Source organism: Schistocerca gregaria, chromosome 1 (assembly GCF_023897955.1).
Source record: "Schistocerca gregaria isolate iqSchGreg1 chromosome 1, iqSchGreg1.2, whole genome shotgun sequence".
NCBI classification, from domain to species: domain Eukaryota; kingdom Metazoa; phylum Arthropoda; class Insecta; order Orthoptera; family Acrididae; genus Schistocerca; species Schistocerca gregaria.
Genome location: NC_064920.1, coordinates 319,549,297 through 319,570,002, shown reverse-complemented (window position 1 = coordinate 319,570,002; position 20,706 = coordinate 319,549,297). Strand labels below are relative to the sequence as shown.

The following is a 20,706-nucleotide window of genomic DNA, read 5'->3' as shown; positions in this document are numbered from 1 at the left end:
GATAATGTCTGGGACTATTACGAACTGTAGATGAAACATAGTAATCAGCATGCCCATAATTTGATACATTTACCCGATCCAGTCGTCGATGAGTCGCTTCTGTCAGATGTGGCAAATCTGAAGAAACTTGTGGACTCTCTCCCTTGCCCAATTGAGGTCATTATCAAGGCCAGAGGCGTTGTTACACGGTACTAACATCATGTCTCACGGTAGTGATTAACTTTTTTTACTGTGTGGTTATTAAAGTTGAATAATACTGAATTTTATTACCGCAGGTCTCAGTTTCATTCCCTCTTTTATTTCACCTACTATTACGGACTCTTCGCAGAGTAAGCCATGCCAAACAATTGTATGTTCATATTTTACTAAACAGAAGCTGCCAAAAGCATGAGCAAGCACAGATTACAGTTTACTTTTAGAAAATCTTTACATAATTTAAATGGAAAAACAGGTGGTTTGCGACCTCTCTGCAGGGTGTGAAATCGGTAATGCAAAACGTGCTTGGCCTTATATACAGTGAAATGTGTCAGGCAAACAGAATTTTAAACGAAGCTGCTCTTCGTGAACTGACTGTGGAATTAAGTACTAGACAACACTAAAGATCGTCAAGTATCAGGAAACAAAGCTATCAGTTTCATACGGAATGCATAACGGATGTAAATTTAAGACATGGGCGATAAATAGTTTAGACAAGAAGAGAATAGAAGCTTTCGAAATGTGGTGCTACAGAAGAATGCTGAATATTAGATGGGTAGATCACAGAACTAGAGGAGGTACTGAATAGAATTGGGAAGAGGAGGAGTTTATGGCACAAATTGACTAGAAGAAGGGATCGGTTGGTAGGACATGTTCTGAGGCATGAAGGGATCACCAAGTTAATGCTGGAGGGCAGCGTGGAGGGTAAAAATCGTAGAGGGAGACCAAGAGATGAATACACTAAGCGGATTCAGAAGGACGTAGGCTTCACTAGCTACCGGGAGATGAAGAATCTTGCACAGGATAGAGTAGCATGGAGAGCTGCATCAAAACAATCTCAGGACTGAAGACCACAACAACAACATGTATATGTGAGTACCATTACCATTACAGGTCACAACTTAAAAACGAAATAATGCCATGGTTTTGCTAAGATAGCCTAGCAAAGCTGACAAGGTAAAAATAATATAGTATCATTAGCAACCGAATACATCCTAAAGGGAAAAGTAAACACCACAAATATCCGTGGCAAACTGTAAAAAACTCAAAGGACAAACCAGAACGAGATTGGCTCTCAGCCCTCCACACAAGGACTAAACGCCTCCTGGAAGCACTGTGGCATTTCTGGCGCTCTGCTGCCGTTGACGATTGAAGGAAGGTCCACACCATATGATGCTACACACTCGTACAGTTGAATTTTGTCGCCGACGGTGGTAAGTTATCGCCGTTTTTGGTCACGCCGCGGCTACGCGTTCTAAGGCTATGTGTCATTCTTCCTTACTAATAGTCGCGACTTTGTGGCGCATTAAGAATATCCTTCCGTATAAGAACGGCCTTAGATGTTTAAGGTGAAGCCATAATTATGAATGACACATCTACGCACAAAGGACATGTAGCATTTTTAAATGACAGTTCGCAAGAACGTTTCACAGCCGCCATTCATTTTCTGCACAGACCAAATAAAGCTATTGTCCTTAGGTCCATCATACTACTGCATGTAGCTACATATTTTGCAGCCATGGTATTTTTTATTCAGGGTGGCATAGGTTCCAAAAATCCTTAGCGTGTCCGCACAAGTTGCGAAGAATGGTGGTTTGCAGCACTGAACTGGTGACCAGATCACATGATACGTGTCTTCGTTGGGGTGTTATCAGGTAGACAGTTATTTTGTTACAATATTCTATGTACAGTGGGGAAGATTTTATGGAACACGGGTGCAAGAGCTAAGAAATAGAACTACCGTCGTCTAAAACTCTCGTAACAACTGCTGTCACAGTCACTGACCTGTTTGGAGAGCCAGTGCTGACCTGTTTAAGCCCTTCGCTGCCTCTGTGGAGCCAGCAGAAAACGGTCATCCTGACCCGCTCATGATATAGTGCAACAGAAAACTTGATTCGTCTGTCCAATCAACTAGTTTCCATTCTTCCGCGGCCTTATCACGAAGTTTCCGCATCAGTTGTAATAATAACTGACTAGGTCGTTGGTTAAACTAGTGGACACGCACGCATCGTCTTCTAAGGATGATGATCAGGGTACTTTCAAAAACTTGTGCCTTCCCCAGTACTGAACACATCCATGCCGGAAGTCAGTATTCGGCTGCTTTATTCTGACTTAAACAGCAGGCAAGACTGCTACTCTCAACAGATTCTAACGTCAGGAGTTTGTGAAAACCCAGCGAGACTCGTCCTTTACGTGATACTAATACCTTACCAGTTTCCCATATTTCTGCGCACGTAATCGACCAAATTAATTTTCCGTATTCCTAGCGCCTGTACCACGCTAATTGCCCTGTAGGTGATCAAGACGTGTACCTGTTTCCTGGTGCAGCAGACGCAAAGTGAAAAAGACTGGTGTTGAACGTCGGCATCAATGTCGTAACAGACGGAGCACCAGGTCGGATGGAACAGAATCTTGTAAGAAAATAGACTGTACACTTGTTTCAGGAGTCACCCTAACATTCCATCAGAAGATTCAGGGAAATCTAGAAAAAATCACATAAGAATAGTCGTTCAGGGATTTGAAATCACTTGTCTCGATTATAAATCCTGTGTTTTTGCGCCACCTCACTCGGTAGGAACGGTGGACATAATATGGTGATTGATATATATGAGACTTATAACACAATGGTACAGTGACAATTAAAGGAAAATGTGGTCAGCTTTCGTTTGCTTCGATATTAGTTTGCTGATATGTTATTTCCATGCTAAAGCCAAAATCACACGTTTCGGAGAGTCACTGACTGTGGTATATAGGTTCGTATCGTAACTTTTACAGACAGCTCCAGGTAACAGAAACACGTCCTCGATGCTTTGTTTAAAGCAGGTCTGAAGTAGTATGCTCTATTAATTTATTCGAAAACGTGAAAGGAAATCACTAATATTTGCTCGTACTTACAGCAGGTCCAGGTAATTTCAAATCCATTTCCCTTATGTCATTGTAATGTGGTTTAGTGTCATGAGGTTAATAGCGACGCCCTTCTGTATCCGTGTATGACTCGAATCATCGCTCCGCGGGATTAGCCGAGCGGTCTCAGGCGCTGCAGTCATGGACTGTGCGGCTGGTCCCGGCGGAGGTTCGAGTCCTCCCTCGGGCATGGGTGTGTGTGTGTTTTTCATTAGGATAATTTAGGTTATGTAGTGTGTACGCTACGGGACTGATGGCTTAGCAGTTAAGTCCCATAAGATTTGACACACATTTGAACATTTTTTTGAACTCGAATCATCGCATCAATATGCTTTCGTCCAATCAAACAATTTTTTAAATAACGGTGAACGTGAAAGAAAGTGTCATGATGCAGCCACACAAAGTTGCTAAATAAAGTTATCATAAAATGTTAAGTTTTGTTTTGATTAAAATTCTTCATTCGCACTAGTGCGTTTATCCGATGAAACAACGTGACATTTTGATTTCTCAGAAATTTTGAGAGACTATTTGCTACCAGTGAGACCATTACAACACAGTTCACACAGACGAGATTTCATATGATTATTCAGAATGATTTATTTTAGATTCTATGGCCAATATAGTTTCTTCTTACCACACAGTCAAGTGTTTGTGTAGCCGGCTATTCAAGTCATCACTTACGTTAAATTTTATAGGAAGGATTAAGCGCGGTATCCAACTGCAGAGTCGAGTCATCCATGGAAACAAAACTAAAGGCTTTAAAAGATCCTTTACAGGTCTCATCAGCTTGCACAGCGCTCTCCCCTCAACAGACTCGTAATCTGGACAAGCATGGTGACTCACATAGGTGGCAAATCGGTTACAGACAGACTGACGCACCTGCTTACGCAACAAAATTACTGATACAAATAAACACCAATCACATAACACACGTCGAGTAAACGGGTTGGTAATTATCTTCCTGATTAGGAATTGTAATTCCTGGATGAGCGACGTAATGACAAAGCTTTCAGCCTCCGGTACGGTAAACATTGCGTGAAATCACGCGCATACAGAGCATCATAAATGTACTCACTAACGGTCTAGCACTCATAGTGTCATAATGCAACCGGTCGTATTTCTCTTTAAACTAGCGAATAATTCATCAAACTCAGGTTTACACATGAATATGAGAAGCTACAGAAAACTAACTTCATCTGTACTGACATTAGGGATAAATTTATGACTGACTCCTTTATCATTCAGGCGTTTGAATGCGATGAAAATACAGTTTCGAGTAGAAAATAAGAAGTACAAATTCTATACTCGTACGGTAAAACAAGTCGAAAAGAAGGAAGGGTAGTCGATAGTATACACGTGAAAGCAACTGTCTCTTACGTTTTCACGACTAAACCACTGAACCGATTTTGATGAAATTTGGTATGGAGATAGCTTGAACACTAAGGAAGAATATAGGCTACTTAGAAAGGAGAAAAGTGAAATAAAATTAAAAAGTATGTATAAACCATCCATTATAGAATATCAAAGCCTTGAGGTATAATTATTCACAAAGCAATGTATAATAACATAGAATAAATATGTTATTTAGTGACCCTGGTGGAACTTAAAAGAGAAATTCAGTAGGGTCGCTATAGAGTCTTAACATCTGAGGTCATCAGTCCCCTAGAACTTAGAACTAGTTAAACCTAACTAACTTAAGGACATCACACACAGCCATGCCTGAGTCAGGATTCGAACCTGCGACCGTAGCGGTCGCGCGGTTCCAAACTAAAGCGCCTAGAACCCCTCGGTCACAGCGGCCGGCACACCTCAAGTCTTAATGTTTTACAACGGGTGGTTTATACATACTTTGTATATTGATGGTATGTACTGAAAAAAGTTAAAAATATCGACCTTTAAGATGGCAAAGAAGGATCTTCCCTTTTTACATCAGTGAACATAAACCATATTAAAACATTATTAAATTTGCTGAGTAGTGTACACATTGCATAATGTATACCCACTTTAATAACACAATTCATTGATGTGTGCTCCTACCTACACCCCTCCGCACGCGCGTGTCGGCAGCAATGCTGCGCACGCCGTGTGTTAGGGCAGTTGGAATGGAACAGTGGGGGAAGGCGCACATCACCAGCAAAACACATTGATTATCTACCTATTTAGCGACACTACATACATTTATACATACACATATACATATCTACACCATTTTCTGCAAATGTTTGCTCTTTTTTCACATGGAATTTTCAATTAAGCTTTTGTATACGGTTCGGTTCTCCGGTTGGCCCTAAGATTGCCTCTGAGCTTAATTGGTCTATAACCTCTTGTATCATTGCAGGAACCACGCCAAGTATTTCCATAGTTAGTATTTCATATTGAACAAAAGACTAGTCGAATTTCACGTCGTGGAAAGCAAGTTAGTAAAGTCCTGGTGTTAGAACAAATCTTTAGTTTAATGAATTCATTACTTTTTAATATAATTTTATGTAGCACTCGCAAACCTGGAGTCAGTTGATGATCAGCTGTTCTTGAAGCTGTTCAAAAGAAGCTATATGCTATATAGCGTTCTCCAAGGTGACAGAGTGAATTTACGAAAGTGCTTCTGAGAATCAACTATCATTGTGCTAGAAGACGAAAGGTCAGAGAAGAGATCGCCATGGTTCTGCTCTTGAGAGTGTATAACTGTCATAAGATCGCTTTTTGACGAAGCAGATATTTTATATGTCACCACAGCATTAAATTTTTATTTATATTAAATACACATATACACTGGCGTCCAAAATTAAAGCAAAAAACCGCTGTTCCTCAGTCCTGTGCCTAATTCACGATATAATCATTCAAACTGTCAACAGATGTCCGTACGGTCGTGTTCTGCACGGAAGATGGCACATCGGTCAACGGAAAATCACGCCAACGATGACGTCAGGGCACCTATCAAAGGCAGTAGTGCTTGCCGGGCAGCCCCACATCCACAAATGTTATGAACGCAGTAACAGACAGTGCAATATGGCAGACAGAAGACGCCTATCAGATTCTCTGCAGTGGAGGGCCATAGGAAGAATGGAAGCAGGATAGTCGCCCGATGGCTTAACGTGAATCGTTCTGTTGTTCCTCGCATGTGGCTACAGTTTATAGAGACCGAACCTGTGTCACGAAGACCAGAGCCGACCACGTTTGACATCAGAAAGAGAGGACCATTATTGGCTGTAATGATACTACGGTACCGCCTAAGTGGCACACGGAAACTGGCATCTGACCTCGAAGCATCCCTTGGACGTGTTGTATCGAGGCAAACGGAATACTGAAAGCTTCAGCAGTGTGGTCTTTACTGTTGAAAACCTGCTGTATGTTAACCTCTGGCGTGTCTTCATAGAAGGGAGCGTCTAGAGTGAAACCGTCAATATGCCACTGGACGGTAGAACAGTGGGCCAATGTTCCTTCACAGAGAGTTCCGATTTGGTATGGAGAGTGATTCTCGACGGATTTGCATCTGGAGGACAAGTGGACCACGATTTCGGGAACCAAACATTGTGGAAAGAGCCGATATCGAGGAGGATTCCCAATGATGTGGGCAGGAAACAACTTAACCGCACTACCACCTTTTCATGAAATTGTACGGGTGAATCGGCAAGACTTAACTGCTGTTAGGTATCGTTACGAGATGTCGCGAGGTGCTGTGCGACCAGACTTCGTGCTGGTGGAAGATAATGCTCGGTCTCATAGGGCACGAGTGATTGATGTTTTTTTGGAGACGGATGATATTGCATGGCGTGCTCGCTCTCTCGGTTTGAATCCCATAGAGCACCTCTGGGATGCACTAGGGAGAAGGTTTGCATCACATCATCATCCAGTAACCACTCACCAAAACTTGCGAGCAGTTCCGCAGGAAGAATGGGCGTTATTGCCTTAGCATGAGACTGATGGCGTTATTTACAGCGTACTCGTCGTTGTCAGGCCTGTATTGCTGCCAGAGGTGGTCACACCCCATATTGAGCACATTAACCAGTTGTCAGAATGTGTGTGCAAATCTGTTAAGTTGGAAAAAACGAAGAACGTTTTAGTCTATTGTTATGCACGTTGAAGTTGTTTACATACTGTATTCTTTACATTGTTTCTACTTTGCTATCACCTGTTTATGCTATTTTGTGGCAAAATAAACGCAACATTGCAAAATTTCCGTTTGTCGCTTTAATATTGGACACTAGGAGAAAATCAATTTAACTGAATAAAAAAGCTCAACGTGTGATAGTACAAGTGACACCTGCGAATAAAATAAAGAATCATTAATATTGCACCTAATACCAGATGTTTTCCCGTGGCCTCTTCGAGGTTCCCAACGGTGACAAATCGTGGCAGTCTGACACTCGCTAGTATTTATCTCATTATCACTTTTAATTTAATGATAGCTTCCATCTTGCTCGTCAACTTAGAAGTACTTTCACGCTGACATGGAGAAAATAGAATATCATGGTGTTTGCCATTTAAGCCATGGTTCAAATGGCTCTAAGCACTATGGGAGTTAACATCTGAAGTCAGCAATCCCCTAGACTTAGAACTACTTAAACCGAACTAACCTAAGGACATCAGACACATCCACGCCCGAAGCAGCATTCGAACCTGCGACCGTAGCAGCAGCGCGGTTCCGGACTGAAGCGCCTAGAACCGTTCGGCCACAACGGCCGGCTTTAAGCCATGTTCTGCACCAATTCTCCGTGTGTTGAATCTGAACTGCAGATACAACATTTGTAAAAATTGAAAATAAAGCGGAAAATAGAAAAGGGAAAAATTTTGTTTTCGGCAGCGCTAACGTTGACATCGTTGTTAAATTGTTAGACGTTGTCCAAAACTGTAAGCTGAAATTCTATATAGTCAAAAAGTTAACTGTTCTCGGACTGTTTACCGCCGACGTAGATTCATTTAAAACTGGTGGAAGTTTGTATGAAGTCTGCTTCATCCATTTTCAACGGATAAGGTGAGGGCGAATGAATTCAAAAGTACCCATACTTAGGAAGAGGATCCAGGTGAAAACAGCATCACAGAAGAAAATATCAAGAATACACAGTACGGGGGTGGACCACCCGCGATTAAAGGTATACGAACTACGACACCAAAAGGTATATCACAAGAAAAATTGTGATACATTATCAACGGTGAATCTGAACTCCACTGACTACATTTCAGAGGTTGTACAGGGATATTTTCTGCGTGCTAATGGTGTAAGGGACCCGTAGGGTCCTGTGATTCATTAGAGAGTAATTGCAGCTCGTTTGATTTCTTAATCTCATTTATCTTTCATCTACATCACACTGGCAATATCTACACAACAGTACAGACGTTGACGCTACGCGCTGTGTGTCGTCTTCGGTCTGCAGCTCGTTCCATTCTTTCACGGCCTTTGCTGCTGACAATAGCAATACCCACCTTACTCTTCACCCTGGAAGTTGTATTCAGTATTCAAAATGGCTTTTAGCACTATGGGACTTAACATCTGAGGTCATCAGTCCCATAGAACTTAGAATACTTTAACTAACCTAAGGACATCACATTCCTGCCCGAGTCGGGATTCGAACCTGCGACCGTAGTGGTCGCGCTGTTCCAGACTGAAGCGCCTAGAACCGCTCGGCCACAACGGCCGGCTATTCAGCATTTCTCGGTTCTGTGTCGCGATTGTTTTCCCGGCAGTTGTTAGTTGCACGTTAACTTTAATGCACAGCAGTACGGCATATGTTTACTGTTGAAGGACTAGCAGATATGCACCTCTTGTATAAGTTCAAAGAATGTTGTGAAAGACTGGTACGCCGACGCCACGTTGAGCAGTTCCCAATACACCGACGACCACGTCACACTACTTTTGCATCTGAGGGCTGTTGCATTACTCTTTGTTCATATGTTGTACATTCTGGTGATTGCACATTAGAGGCTTTTTCGCTGCTGAGCAGGTGTTTCCACAGAAGATAATTGGAGTAACGAACCGAATTAATCGTGACTACATTATGAAAGTAACTAGCCACTGTAGATCACGGATCGCTCGTACCAGAGAACTCAGAGAGCATGACTGAATAACCTCCGCAATTTTATCGGTGCAGTTGGGATTCATCCAGCACATGAAGAGTTAACATGTCTTTTGCATATTGGGCGCACAGTTTCTTGAATGCTTACTACAGGCAAATGCAGAAACAAGTTCCTTGGCAATGTTTTAACTGTTTTAAAATGAATCCAACTAAGTGTCCACCAGCTCATGCCAGAAATTAATAAGCAGTCAAGCAAGTGGGTGGATGGATGCCAGCGATCTGCATTAAAGAAAGCGAAATCGGCTTGATCTGCTGGGATGGTTGTGGTAACTATTGTAAAATGCAAAAGATATTCATCTTATTGATTCCTAGAAAAAGAGTAAAAAGATAACTCGAGATTATTAGTAAAATCTTCTGGAGCTAATGATCTTCAATCAGGACAAAGAAACTAAAAACACAAAAGAGCTTTTAGAATGGAGACTCTTAGGATCAGAATTCCGAATTGCTCGAACATCTCTCTGCTTATCATCTACTGCCACGTGTAAGGAAAGTAGTGGTTGGTAAACTTTTTGAGTCACGAGATTATGGAAGTTGATACGTATTTTGCACGCTGAGAATGATTCATCAGGAATGTAACCCGTTCATTGGAAAAAAAGGTTCAGCTACGGGGTTCAAAACTGGAAAAGAGGTGCTTTTATAACTATAAAACTGTCATCTGGCCGAGAACATTCCACCTACCAATAGGGAAGGTTATTACAGTTCACAAACAGGTTCAGAGTCATTTTCTAATTACGCTTCTTACCTGCCTTTTCGTGACGTATGATACTCAATTAAGTTTCTGAATTGTATGACGGACTACACTAGATCACGATTTCGAGAGTAAAGATCACTTACGTTGAAACCGAATAATCAGAAATGACAGCTCTAGCAGCAGGCTGTTTGCCCTCCGAGAGGCATCTGTTTCGATTATAAACAGCACACCGCCATTTATCATCGGGTTAACATCGAGCAGCGCAAAACACCATTGCTATGTCAAAGCCTTTTCGCTACGGCTACGCTTGATTCATTGGCCTACTGTATTCAGATTCTAGCCAGGATTGTACCGATTACAGTTTCTGACACAGGGCAAGGAAGTGGCGTAATATTTCTCTCGCTCACTGACTGAGAACACAAACTGTATACGTAGCCTCTTCCTCTACTTACCTAACACCAGGTATATGGCTGCTTCCACGATGCGACCACCACAAAGTCAGCAACCTGGTACTGGTGGCAGCAGCAGAATGACCTGAAACCAAAACAGAAGCTTAAGAACAGAAAACATTCTTCACGTGTACTTTTAATGGTAGCGAACTGGCGTTCACGAGTTTCACCTACGATACCAGGATGATACTAATATCACATACAATTCATGGCCCTGTTGCTCATTTAGTGATGACGTGTTAGCCAGCCGCGGTGGCCGTGCGATTCTAGGCGCTTCAGTCCAGAATCGCGCGACTGCTACGGTCGCAGGTTCGAATCCCGCCTCGGGCATGAATGTGTGTGATGTCCATCGGTTAGTTAGGTTTAAGTAGTTCTACGTTCTAGGGGACTGATGACCTAAGATGTTAAGTCCCATAGTGCTCAGAGCCATTTTTTTGATGACGTCTTATTATTTATTTTCATTCTTATGCCATCCCTCAAACGTTACCTACACTACGAAAAACTAGTGCATGAAGTTCGAAAACATCGATTGGTACAAATGAGATTGTGGTGTCATACATTTACTCACACATGCCAGCAAATATTATCAACACCGAGGTTGATGTTATGTTCCTTGACGTCAAGAAGTCATTTGATAACAGTTCCGCATTGTTGTTTCATGAACCAAATACGAGATTTGTAATTATCTTCAGGACTTCCTTGTAGATAGAACCCAATACGTCGCTCATAACGGAGCAAAATCATATTCCGGGAGCACCTCTGGGTAGTGTTACAGAATCGTTACTGCTTACAGATTAGATCAATGTTCCATCATGACGTTTACGAACGATGATGTTATCCGTACGAAAATTGCACTGCCAGAAGACAGTAGCGAAATGTAGGAAGGCATGGAGAGGTTCCACGACTGATGCAAGAACTGGTTGTTGACCCTGATCATAAATAAATGCAAAGATTTCGAAAAAATTGGCGACCGAATCCACCACTATTCGATTAGATTACTGGCGACAAATCAGTAAAGTACCTACGAGTATTTAGTGGAAATTGTACGGAAAGCTGATGTTAGGATGAATGCATTTTACACTATTGGCCATTAAAAATTGCTACACCACGAAGGTGACGTGCTACAGACGAGAAATTTAACCGACAGGAAGAAGACGCTGTGATATGCAAATGATTAGCTTTTCAGAGCATTCACCCAAGGTTAGCGCCGGTGGCGACGCCTACAACGTGCTGACATGAGGAAAGTTCCCAGCCGATTTCTGATACACAAACAGTAGTTGACCGGCGTTGCCTGGTGAAATGTTGTTGTGATGCCTAGTGTAAGGAGGAAAAATACGTACCATCATGTTTCCGACTTTGATAAAGGTCGGATTGTGACCTATCGCGATGGCGGTTTATCGCATCGCGACATTGCTGCTCGCGTTGATCGAGATCCAATAACTGTTAACAGAATATGGCATCGGTGGGTTCAGAAGGGTAATACGGAACGCCGTGCTGGATCCCAACGGTCTCGTATCACTAGCAGTCGATATGATTGGCATCTTATTCGCGTGGCTGTAACGGATCGTGCAGCCACGTCTCGATCCCTGAGTCAACAAATGGTGACGTTTGCAAGACAAAAACCATCTGCACGAAGAGTTCGACGACGTTTGCAGCAGTATGGACTATCAGCTCGGAGACAATGGCTGTGGTTACCCTTGACGCTGCATCACAGACAGGAGCGCCTGCGATGGTGTACTCAACGACGAACCTGGGTGCACGAATGGCAAAACGTCATTTTTTCGGATGAATCCCGGTTCTCTTTACAGCAACATGATGGTCGCATCCGTGTTTGGCGACATCGCAGTGGACGCACATTGGAAGCGTGTATTCGTCATCGCCATCCTTGCGTATCACCCGGCTTGATGGTATGGGGTTACACGTCTCGGTCACCACTTGTTCGTATTGACGGAACTTTGAACAGTGGACGTTAAATTTAGGATGTGTTACGACCCGTGGCTCTACCCTTCATTCGATCCCTGCGAAACCCTACTTTCCAGCAGGATAATGCACGACCGCATGTTGCAGGTCCTGTACGGGCCTTTCTGGATACAGAAAATGTTCGACTGCTGCCCTGGTCAGCACATTCTCCAGATCTCTCACCAATTTAAAACGTCTGGTCAATGGTGGCTGGGCAACTGGCTCTTCACAATACGCCAGTCACTACTCTTGATGAACTGTGGTATCGTGTTGAAGCTGCATGGGCAGCTGTACCTGTACACACCATCCAAGCTCTGTTTGACTCAATGCCCAGGCGTATGAAGGCCGTTATTACGGCCAGAGGTGGTTGTTCTGGACACTGATTTCTCAGGATCTATGCACCCAAATTGTGTGAAAATGTAATCACATGTGAGTTCTAGTATAATATATTTGTCCAATGAATATCCGTTAATCATCTGCACTTCTTCTAGGTGAAGCAATTTTAATGGCCAGTAGTGTAAGTATTTTATGAAAATGTAATTCATCCACGGAAAACGTAGTAGCTTACAAAACACTTTCAACCGATCATTGAGTATTGCTTATCATTCGGGGACCAATACTAAGTGGATTAATAGAAGAGATTCAACAATTAACGGAGTACTTCGTCACGGGATCGTTTAGCCGGTGCGAGAGCGAGATGAAGATGTTCAAAAAACTCCACTGGCAGACGCTGCAAGAGAGGCGTTGTGCACCACGATCTGGTTTCCTGTAATTGAAATACCGACACAGCACATTCTGGACATAGGCGGGCAACATATTAGATCTACTTCTCACATACCTCTCGCGAAATAACCACAACGTGCTATAAGGAGGTTAACCGACAATCACTTTACCCACGCGCTACTCGCAAAAGCTAAAAGGAGTGGGGGAAGGAAGCGGCTGATAGCAGTGCCAGAAGTACTCTTGGCTGCACACAGTAAGGTGGCTTGTGGAGTGTAGAGGTAGATGTAGATTAAAACCACCACCACTACAAACACTTCACAAATTTCTAGTCTTTAGACATTCCTCTTCAAAACTTTACATTATTAGAAGTATTATGTTGCTCTTTAGACGTAGGAGTAACTGACATTACGACAATTTTATTTTGCAGTATGTGTCATACGAAAGATCCAAAATATTATTATTTTTATCCAAGACTGCTTGAGAATACTGCAGTTGATTTTTTGAATATCCGCGAGGAACTAAACTGCGTCAGCCACACAGGTTTTGGAACAATAATTTATTTTCCGTTACTAGTTTCGGGCCAAGACCCATAATCAGACTGCAGCAGGGATTTCGTGTGCCGATTTCTGCCTGTTTTCCTGTAATTTACGGCCCTGTTGAAGGATGAAAATGTACGAATGCGTAAGAGAAATCCTCAGCACTGCCTGGTAATAGAACTAAGGCCAAAACTAGTTCTGGAAAAATAAATTATTGTTTAAAAATAGTGTGGCTGATTGCTGTTTCCTTCCTCAAAGAAAATAATAATTTTTATAACAGTTACTGCAAAAGATGGCCACTCAACCAAAGAGTACCATTACGGTTTTTCAACGGTTAAAAATTAGCAAAGCGTTTCTACATCCTTTGTTGTTGACGTCTTCACGCTAGTAGGTAACTGATGGCTAAACTTCACTAAAAGCTGTAGTAAGCTATTTATTACTTCGGATCGCAGAGGGCGACTGAAGATGATGTGCTGTGAATTCCCCGGGATGCATTAGCGCAGAGGTGAGTGCAAACCTTGCAATCAATGAAAGCTCTTTTCATGATTAAAAGGGAAGTGACATATTATCACTAGAAAGTTCGCGTGATACACTTCAGAGTCGTACCATGGCACAGATGGGACGATGATACTGATTTTAGAGCGCATAACCACCACCCTATGAAAATGTGAATCGTAACCCTTGGTGCTATTCTCTCTTCCCTCATCAACTTAAAACACAAACACGACGCCACGCTATGCACACACACATTACAAAAGAATAGTTCAAATGGCTCTGAGTACTATGGGACTTAACATTTATGGTCATCAGTCCCCTAGAACTTAGAACTACTTAAACCAAACTAACCTAAGGACATCACACACATTACAGTTGGCTATACTTAACCCGCAGCTCTCAAATACTGCGCGAGAGGGGCCATTTTACGCGGAGAATTAGGCTGCCGGAGCCAGCCCTCGGGGCTCGTTTTCCACACATCTCTTGATAATAATGCATCTCTTCATGTTCACGAACGAACTAGAAGAACGTTATTTGTATTGCAGTGCTACAGTACATGTTAAAAAACGTCAATTTAGTTTGTTTTTAGTTATGTAGGGCAACAGATTGCTTAAGCTTATTACCTCACTACAGCCTGCAAGAGAGATGCAATAATAATAAAAGTTGCTAAATCCTAATCTTCAAGATAAAAGGTTGAAATTTATCTGTACCTTGAAAAACTGATTACGCGAAAGGTCGGCTAAAGTAGTTGTTGGGATTGACGGCGGAAATCAGCAGATTGTGGTGCCCGATTGCTAGAAGTATAATTCGCAGACCCAACTAAACACCAGTACAGAGAAAACAAACAGTTTGTGACATTTCACAGAGCTGATAGGTTTTGCTATGCGCTCCGCGAACGAAGTTATAAAGGATGGGAGCCAAAATTTGTTTTGCAGTGCGACTGCCCGGATACCAAACTACTTTATGAACTTCTTCACGTATTTCACAGCTTATTCGCAGCCACTTGTTCAGACTCTGAAGTGTCGAGTGTTGTAATGGCTCTCCCAAAGAAATTTGTTCAAAGGGCAGTCTCGAGTTTTTGCTTCATGCCTATCTCTTTCTGTCTTGATACAAAATAATAAAAAAAGACAGCTTTCAGAATACAACACGAAGAACTACTTAATTACGCTGGCAACATAAATGAGGACACAAACCTAATCCTCTCAAATTATGATGAGATGCTAGAGACAGAAATGATTGGAATAAATGAGGACCTATGGGCCGAAAGTCTAAGTTTCAACGAGATAATGAATATATGCATGCTTCTCCTACAACTGAAAACTGGTTTGAAGATAAAGATATCGATGCCTTGCACTGGCCTGCATTTATCCAAGATTTGAACCCCCTGGAAAACGTTTCGGAGTGTGTATCACAATGGAAGGCACTTTGAGGCTGTGTGTGAGCTGAAAATAGCTATACGAGAAGAGTGGGTGGCAATTTCACTGCAAAAACTACAGTCTCTAACAACATCAGCGCCAAAGAGAATTTTTTGAAATAATTAGGAAGAAAGGAGATTGGGCAAAGAGCTAACAATGCAATAACACAACAGGACAGTGAATGCCTTTATACCAATTTCCGTAAAGGAAATGCAAACGCCTTATTTTATTGCTAGTTTTTTTTTAATTCCATCATCATTGTTTATATCTTATATGTATTATGCAGCTTTCTATACTGTGCCTTTTCATCTCTGAATAATTACTGCAGCCAACATCCTTCTGAATCTGCTTACTGTATTCATCTCTTGGTCTCCCTGAACGATCCCCCCCCCCTCTCCCCTTCATGCTTCCCACCGTTACTAAACTGGTGAGCCCTTGATGTCTCTGAATGTGTCCTATCAACCGACCCCTTCTTTTGGTCAAGTTGTGCCACAGATATCTTGTTTCCCCAATTCTGTTCAGTAACTTCTCATTAGTTAATTGATCTACCCATCAAATCTCCAACTTTCTTCTGTAGTACTACATTTCGAAACTTTCTATTATCGTTTTGTCCAAACTATTTATCGATCGTGTTTCACTTCCATACATGGCTACACTCAGAAAGACTTCCTAAAACTCAAATCTACACTCCTGGAAATGGAAAAAAGGACACATTGACACCGGTGTGTCAGACCCACCATACTTGCTCCGGACACTGCGAGAGGGCTGTACAAGCAATGATCACACGCACGGCACAGCGGACACACCAGGAACCGCGCTGTTGGCCGTCGAATGGCGCTAGCTGCGCAGCATTTGTGCACCGCCGCCGTCAGTGTCAGCCACTTTGCCGTGGCATACGGATCTCTATCGCAGTCTTTAACACTGGTAGCATGCCGCGACAGCGTGGACGTGAAACGTATGTGCAGTTGACGGACTTTGAGCGAGGGCGTATAGTGGGCATGCGGGAGGCCGGGTGGACGTACCGCCGAATTGCTCAACACGTAGGGCGTGAGGTCTCCACACTACATCGATGTTGTCGCCAGTGGTCGGCGGAAGGTGCACGTGCCCGTCGACCTGGGACCGGACCGCAGCGACGCACGGATGCACGCCAAGACCGTAGGATCCTACGCAGTGCCTTAGGGGACCGCACCGCCACTTCCCAGCAAATTAGGGACACTGTTGCTCCTGGGGTATCGGCGAGGACCATTCGCAACCGTCTCCATGAAGCTGGGCTACGGTCCCGCACACCGTTAGGCCGTCTTCCGCTCACGCCCCAATATCGTGCAGCCCGCCTCCAGTGGTGTCGCGACAGGCGTGAATGGAGGGACGAATGGAGACGTGTCGTCTTCAGCCTTGGTGCCAATGATGGTCGTATGCGTGTTTGGCGCCGTGCAGGTGAGCGCCACAATCAGGACTGCATACGACCGAGGCACACAGGGCCAACACCCGGCATCATTGTGTGGGGAGCGATCTCCTACACTGGCCGTACACCTCTGGTGATCGTCGAGGGGACACTGAATAGTGCACGGTACATCCAAACCGTCATCGAACCCATCGTTCTACCATTCCTAGACCGGCAAGGGAAGTTGCTGTTCCAACAGGACAATGCACGTCCGCATGTATCCCGTGCCACCCAACGTGCTCTAGAAGGTGTAAGTCAACTACCCTGGCCAGCAAGATCTCCGGATCTGTCCCCCATTGAGCATGTTTGGGACTGGATGAAGCGTCGTCTCACGCGGTCTGCACGTCCAGCACGAACGCTGGTCCAACTGAGGCGCCAGGTGGAAATGGCATGGCAAGCCGTTCCACAGGACTACATCCAGCATCTCTACGATCGTCTCCATGGGAGAATAGCAGCCTGCATTGCTGCGAAAGGTGGATATACACTGTACTAGTGCCGACATTGTGCATGCTCTGTTGCCTGTGTCTATGTGCCTGTGGTTCTGTCAGTGTGATCATGTGATGTATCTGACCCCAGGAATGTGTCAATAAAGTTTCTCCTTCCTGGGACAATGAATTCACGGTGTTCTTATTTCAATTTCCAGGAGTGTATATTCGATGTTAAGGGGAACCGGTGATGGTCAAATCCAAAAAATTACGATTTTTTTTGCTACCGAAAATTAATTGGCTCTTTAATGTAAACTTTGAATTATTGTTCTACTCGCCCTAGAAGTGGAGTTATTACCATTTTCCCCCCACGCCTGCAGAGGAAATGGGCGGCCGCTGAATGCATCTAACACCCTCTCCTGACTTCCTGGAGAACTGCTTACGATTTTCTCGGCCTGTTACGCATACAGCGCCTGATGTTACGCATACAGCGAGTGTGCAAGGGTTGGCTACATTGTTTTCTGTGACAAATGAAGCGCTAAGAGCACGGAACATCGTCTCTTTGTTGTTTACCGTTTCGAATTAGTTCAGTGTTGCACCTGTTGTTAGTAATATACTTCTTGTGTAAATCGTTGTTCAGCTTACGATGCCACGTTTTAGTAACCGTGTATATAAGAACAGGAAGAACGTAGGGAAAAGAAAATTAACACTAATACCAAGTTGCGATACTACAATTACTGAAACAGTGTGTTCTTCTGCTAAGCAACACATGGCCGGCCCTAGCCCTGTGACATCTTCTAGCAAGTAGCTGACTGGTGGAAGTGACAGATTTCGTGAATATGTTAGTGACAGTGATGATACTAACGAAGTACTGAATATTGGATTATTATCTTCTGTTCTGAAAGAAAGTGTTCTGTGCAAAATGTGTTCAAGTGTAGGAGTGGGACTACAGATAACAAAGCACTTTAATTTAGCTTGTGAGATGAAGATAATCTGTGCATGTTGCAAGTATCAAGTGACTTTCTACAATTCACATGCCAGTCTCTTTGGTGAAAATGGACGATCTAGAGTGTTTGATGTGAATGTTAGACTTGTGCATGGTCTTCAATCCATTGGAAAAGGGTCTGCTGCTGGTAAACTATTTTGTGGTATTATGAACTTGCCATCGCCTCCAAGCAAATTTGGGTACTACTGTGAACTGGTAGGATCCTCTGTTGAAGATGTGGCTTTGAAAACCATGAAGAAAGCAGTGGAGGAATCTGTAGTAATGAATGGTGATTCTAGGGATTTGGTAGTGGAATTAGATGGTTCCTGGCAAAAGAGGGGTCATAAATCCCTGAATGGGGTTGTAACTGCTACTTGTGGTGATAGTGCAAAAGTGATAGGTGTTGCAATATTATCAAAACATTGTAGGTGCAAGAAATGAAATCAAAGGAGAGCACAGTGGAACCTGTGAGGCAAATTTTAGTGGATCAAGTGGAGCAATGGAAGTGGATGGAGTGAAACAAATTTTTGAACGTTCAGTTCCCAGATACAACGTTAGGTACAAATACTACCTTGGGGATGGTGACTCCAACGGATTCAAGACTATAGAGGCACTGAAACCGTATGGAAATGAATTTGTAGTTGAAAAGTTGGAATGCATTGGGCATGTGCAAAAGCGTATGGGTGCGTGGCTTCGAAGGCTCAAACAAACTTTGGGTTCAAGTAAGCTCAGTGATGGAAAGACAATAGGAGGGAGAGGCAGGCTTACTGATGAGGTGATTGAACGTGTACAGAGATACTATGGGTATGCTATAAGGCAAAATACTAGTAATGTTAGCAACATGCGAAAAGCAGTGTGGGCATTGTTCCTTCGTACTGCCTCTTCCAATGAATACCCTCAACACAGCCTGTGCCCAAAAGATTCCTGGTGCAAATATAATGCAAAAAAGGACTATGATTACAAACATGGTTTGCCACCAGCTGTGATAAATGCAATAAAACCAATTTTTCATGGCTTAGCACAGCCAGAATTGTTACACAAATGTCTACACGGAAAGACGCAGAATCCTAATGAGGGCGTAAACAATTTGATTTGGAAAGTGATTCTTAAAAGGGTGTTTGCAAGCCTAAAAACACTGCACTTTGGCATTTATGATGCAATAGCAACCTACAACCAAGGGAACAGTGTGAAGTGTGAAGTTCTGAAGGCTTTAGGATTTACAGCTGGGGTGAACACTGTACGGGCACTAAGAAATATTGACAGAGAAAGGATAAGAGGAGCAGAAAGAAGAGAAAGGCATATGAAGTATGATGGAACAACAGGTCAGAAAAGAAGACAGAAGAGGAAGCTTTTGCAGGATGAAGAAGAAGACCCTGATAATCCATCCTATAGTGCAGGAATGTATTGAGAAACTTTGATAGCCATTTCCCGTAAATTAGAATTTTTTGAATATAAGGAACATTTTCTCAAAATCCACTCAAGCTAGAGAGATGAAATTTTTATACAGCACTCCTAGTGGTCGAACTTACATTGTAACACAGCCATTTGGCAATGTGTTCAATAGTTTCATTTCACTTTAATTATAAAGCAATTATTTGTAAAAAAAATTTGCGTCATTAATAAAAAAAATAATTGGAAGGAAACTAGAAAAGATACTCCAAAATCCCTCTGTCATAACTGCAATACTAAACCACTCCATATGTAAAAAAAATTCAAATTTTTCTATTTGGTAGTTTATTCATAAATGTTCCTCAAACTTAGTGATTTTAACATGGGCAGCATAGGCACCTCCGGCTCCCCTTAACACACTTCTCTTTTTCAAAAATTCTTTTCTTGCCATTGCCAGTCTACATTTTACATCCTCTTAACTTCGGCCATCATCAGTTATTTCGCTGCCCAAATAGCAAAACTCATCTACCGCCTTAAGTGTCTCGTTTCCTAATCCACTTGTCTTAGCATTGCCTGATTTAATTCGACTAAACATCTGGGTTCTCATTAGCGTTTATATTAGCGAGAGTGGGGACCGAAATCTCCCCCTGGCCTTCCTGATTTAGACAATACAAGAAATGTATTCGCAATTTCGAACACAATCAGATTCCAGCTGGACCTTGTCTTGTTATGAAATACTACATTCTAGTGCCTTAGTTTTTACGATTACAGTTGTCGATCGCAGCAGTGCCTGTTCCTTCAGACACACACGCTTGCCTAAGGGACATTGCAAAGTATATCGTAAAAACACAGGAACTGCAATATGGTATTCTTGATTTAGGTATTCTGTGCTTTCCCAAGGCAGCTACCAGGCTGGTTTCCTAAGCAACGCTACAGTTGATTCCTTTTCAAAATCTTGCTCACTTCGAGCAGCATCCCGAATTACTTCGAAGTCGAAGGAATGCTAAGTCTAGCCTTCTGCCCTTGGT

The 20,706-nt window shown here is 42.9% G+C and overlaps 2 protein-coding genes across 11 annotated transcripts in view; one reads left to right on the top strand and one right to left on the bottom strand.

Annotated features, from left to right (window-relative positions):
- Window positions 1-20,706, bottom strand: part of LOC126343484 (COMM domain-containing protein 4-like) — a 492,684-nt gene that overhangs the window by 340,998 nt on the left and 130,980 nt on the right. For all 9 annotated transcript variants that reach the window (XM_050001948.1, XM_050001946.1, XM_050001944.1 and 6 more), the window contains one exon: window positions 10,314-10,395. The gene's annotated coding sequence lies outside the window, so the exon portion shown is untranslated. The remainder of the gene's footprint in view (window positions 1-10,313; window positions 10,396-20,706) is intronic.
- The window catches only part of LOC126343458 (uncharacterized), a 98,516-nt gene that overhangs the window by 67,700 nt on the left and 10,110 nt on the right, over window positions 1-20,706 (top strand). The window lies entirely within an intron of this gene.